This window comes from the organism of the source record quoted next, unplaced genomic scaffold (assembly GCF_019419815.1).
Source record: "Pyrus x bretschneideri cultivar Hongxiangsu unplaced genomic scaffold, Pyrus_bretschneideri_v1 Contig80, whole genome shotgun sequence".
NCBI lineage: Eukaryota > Viridiplantae > Streptophyta > Magnoliopsida > Rosales > Rosaceae > Pyrus > Pyrus x bretschneideri.
The window spans coordinates 1,386,068-1,390,801 of NW_025999821.1; positions in this window are offsets into that span (position 1 = coordinate 1,386,068).

Genomic DNA, 4,734 nt, shown 5'->3' on the forward strand with positions numbered 1-4,734 from the left:
CTGAAAGTGGGTGTTCAGGATCAAAGGTGTAAAGAAAGGCTGGGTTCCAAGATGGCGCCCAAAGGCTGAGTTCCAAGACGGCATCCCGAAGGCTAGGGTCTGAAATCGGCCTTTTTCCAACTATTCATGTCTAAATACTGGTTGTATGTGAGTGGTTGTTGTTGAACCTCCCACTCAATTGAGGTTAGATCGCTGGAATGGTTTGTGAAGAGAACTGCCACTGATTCAGATCATGGCAAGTTGAAGAAAATTGCTAACGATGAATCACAACTATTCCTTTTTTTGGTATTAATTTTAAATCCTCTTTATTCCTATTTTAATATTAAATCATGGGATGTTGTTGAGCAGCATTTTTTTTTTTTACTTCTTTATCCTTTTTTTGGTATTAAATCCTTGATTTGTGCTGTCTTATTAAGTAAGGGTATTTTAGGAGTTTTTGAATGTTTCACCATTTTGTTGTTCTTGCTTTATATATAGAAGATGTTGCTCTTGCTTTGTATATATAGATGATCGAAGTGCAACTGAATTCTAGAAGATCACTTAAAGTGCTTCTTGCAGAAAGCATTTCAAATGTTTTTGGCACCCTAAAACACTTTTCCTAAAAGCGTTTTCTGTCATTTTAAATGTGCTTCCAAACAAGTCCTTTATTTGCACAATTTTTAATGTGGATTTAGCTATGTTTTTTTAACAAACGATATTACCTACACTAAGGGGGTGGGGGAGTGGGCTAAGCCTCACAATGGGCTAGCAATAATATGATTCAAATTTGCTTTTGGCGAGAATCGAAGCTAAGACATCTTACTTTTTTTTAACAAACCTAAGACATCTTACTTACAAGTGGAGGAATACCACTAGACTGTAGTACTAAACAGCATGGGATTCAACTATATTTTTTTTTACAAATGAATGTGTACTCCTTCTCATGTAGACCATCTCCAACCCTTGGATTAAAACCTAAAATTTTTAAACAAAAAAATTTAGGTTTTGTTATTGATATTATATTAAAGTGGGAATGTGTAAATCCTAGATAGATTTGGTTACTAGTTATTCTTTGCCTATAGGATTGTAATTACTTTGAGGACAAGTAATTCCTCTCCTATTTACTACTATTAATAAAGACACTGTGTAGAGGGTGTAAAGGGAATAACACATCTCATGCACACAAAGAAATCCCTACACTTTCTCCACCCACAACACATTATCAACATGCTCCTCCGCTGCGCTAAGGAATCTGACGTAGAATTTTTTGCTACAAACCAATTCATCAATATCATCACGCAATCAGGTTCTTCTAAAACAATGGTTTTTATCTCGATATTTTTTCAGCCTTGATAGCATGAACTTTTACCATAATGCATGACCCACTTTACGTTTATGAATTTTAGATTCTACATAAATTGGCATTATATTCATAATTGTTGGATTATGTGTATTGATTATGAATTGGATTAAATTATATAATTTTTTTAAAAAAATTAGGGTTTCATTAGAAACCTAGTGGGCAGCGGCTCGAAGCCACACCATCGAGCCACTTAGCCAACCCTGATTCGTAGAGCCAGAAGCTCCATCTCGTGTGAGCCAAAAAGATGCCATCTCTGGTGTTGTCCCAAACCTAGAAAACCCCACCCGCTCGCCGTCCCGAGCCACGTCATCTCACCATTTTCTGGGAAACCATGACCTGAAGTCGTGTTCTTGGCCTATATTCATCATCCCCGGTGATGATTGAATGGAATTCCAGACATCGATGGAGATGGAGCTAGCACACCAAAGAGAAGAAGTTGAGTGCCAAAGAAAAGAAGTTGCATGCCAAAGAGGAGAAGTTGCGTGCGAGTGAAGCTGTGCGGCAGTACATTGCTGGAATAGCCCGAGCAGTGGCAACTTTTGACATTCGCATTCTTGAGCCTCCAAGAGACCTTCGGCCACCTCCCCAGCCACCCCAATGGTTGTATTTAATTAATTCAGTTTTTGTTACATATAAATTTATGAAGATTTTTTTTAATATAATTAAATAAATTTTTTAAATTTGTGATTATGCCTTTATATATAGAAACAAAAACTTGTACTATATTTCAAGGAACTACACTAGTTTTTAAACATGTCAAGGAGAGACAGAAGTATAAAAACAATTAAAGCCCAACCCAAAAACATGAAAACAATTAGGCTTTTAATAGAACCCAACTCTCACCACTCTAACAGAATTAATATGTGTCATAAGCTCAACACATCTTCGACTATTTCTGCATAATTAGTTTTGAAACTATATGAAGAATAAGTTTGTATCATTTATTACTATAATCAGTTCAATCAGTCATTGATTATTTTTGCAGAATCAGTTCAACCTGTCTTCCGTCATCCTCGACCATTTGTAAAATCAGTTGATAACTCATATCTTTCATGCATTTATACCATCCATTTCTAGTCTCTTTGTGATGTTTTGAGTTAAACTGGTTGCATTTTACCTTTTTTTGTGTTAGTGTGCAGTTACATGTACTTTAGGATCAATTTGAAGGCAAAAGAAGTCAAAATGTGCCATTTTTGGAGCTGACCCTTATTCAAACATGGAAAGAAGTTCAGTGGCCTGTTTTGAAGCCCAAATAAAGAATCCAAGATGAATTTGGCTTGTTAGAAGACTAAGAACAGAATGGGAAAGGAATGGGGATATCTAGCCTGATATAGAGGTGCCAAATAAGGCAAAAATGTGTAAAATAAAGGCTAAGTTGCTAAGATCACTTTGGAATATCTTGCAGCCCATTTAGCATATAAATACTAGGGTTTCAGATCACTTTTACACAAGCCCCCCTTGGTGTCGCCTAGAGCTCTCTCTTATCTCTTTCTTTGGCCTTTCTTCCAGAAACAAAACTTTATTTCCCTTCACGATCCGCTGCCACTAAAGAAACCATGCAGCCATGCTGTTCTTAAAAGATTTCCACATCAGAATTACTTCAAGGGGGCTTCTTCTATGAATTTAAATTCACTCATGTTGTTCGTGATATTTATATATTATGTAATCATGTTGTGTAATTAAGTTCATAGCTGGGGGTTTCGATGTAGCCTTGCAAAATTATTCTATGTTATTAAGTTAAAGTATTTGATTCATCAATCTGTTTTCTTATTTCATTCACTGGTTTTATAGTTTAATTTGTTTGTTTATCCTGGTATTTGATCACCATTAGGGTTACTTACAGATTATTTGATCAAGATTATAGTACACATCATGATTAATCTTGGTAGACATGTGAATGAATGAAGAAACTGCTATGCATACATCCTGCCATGTGATTTCTTTGGTTCTTTGGAGGTTTTCTTGTTCTTAATGGATTCTTAGTTGATAATCTAAGTTGAACATCACAACTAGGTTGGAGATTAGGAGTACTTGATCATACCCACACATCAAATGGATGATCATAAATGAGTAAAACGATCCCTAGTTGCAGATTGGAGAGTTGAATGCAGTTTGACTTTATTTTCATGGAATTGGCTTGTAATGGTGAAATCGGTATCCCTAGTTCCATTCCCATTATTTCTGAATCAACCTATCATTTATCTTTATCTTTCTTACATTTTTAAGTTATTTTAGTTTCCAATTGGAAAATCTAGATTCAGATTGCATTTTCATTGTTTAGTTAGGGTTCACATAAAGCTAGTAATTTGTAGTGGTCTAATTAGTCCCTATGGTTCGACACCCTTACTTGTGCCACTATACTATCCTTATTTTTGCACTTGAAAGGAACACAACATCAATACAACCTGTCTTCGACTATTTTTGCAGAATCAATTTAACCCGTCCTCGATTATTTTTGCAGAATTAGTTCAACCCGTCCTTAACCATTTTTGTAGAATTAGTTCATCCCATCTTTGGCCATTTTTGCAAAATCAGTTCAACTCATCCTCGACCATTTGCAGAATCATTTCAACCCGTATTCGACCATTTTTGCATAATTAGTTCAACTCCTCCTTGATCATTTTTACAGAATTAGTTTAACCCGTCCTCAACCTTTTTGCATAATCAGTTCAACCCGTCCTTGACTATTTGCAGAATCAGTTCAACCTGTCTTCGACCATTTTTGTAGAATCAGTTTAATCAGTCCTCGACTGTTTTTACAGAATCAGTTTAACTTGCCTTCGACCATTTTTGCAAAGTCAGTTCAACCCGTCCTCAACCATTTGCAGAATCAGTTCAACCGTCCTCGATCATTTGCAGAATCAGTTCAACCTTCAACCATTTTTACAGAATTAGTTCAAAACGTCTTCGACTATTTTATATATTTTACAATAGAACCAGTTCGTATAGTTATAGAAGAATTAGTAAATGGGGAAGCCTAGTTTGTGTTAGGTTGGGCTAGATTGATTCTTACTCGGTATTTGTAAGTTTCAAATAATTTACTTTTTTTTATCAATAAAATTAAGTTCAAAGTTTGTAACGACCCTTCCCAATTTATTGTATATATTTTATCCTCGAGTATGTAAACTGACGATAATGCCGTTGAGGCTTAGTGACGTGGATGCACGTATATAGTTTTAAATTATTTTTCTCACTAACGTAATTAAATTGTACGCGTCGTCACGAGCGTGATGACGTAAGTTAGGGCCGAATCAGGTTCGTAATGAAAAAGTTACGAACATCAGGATATAATTAGGTCCAAATAGTAAAATAAAACCTAAACCAATTACAACTATTCCTATATTCCCTAGCCTAATCAAGTTTGGTGTTGAAATTATATTTTGGGCCACTTG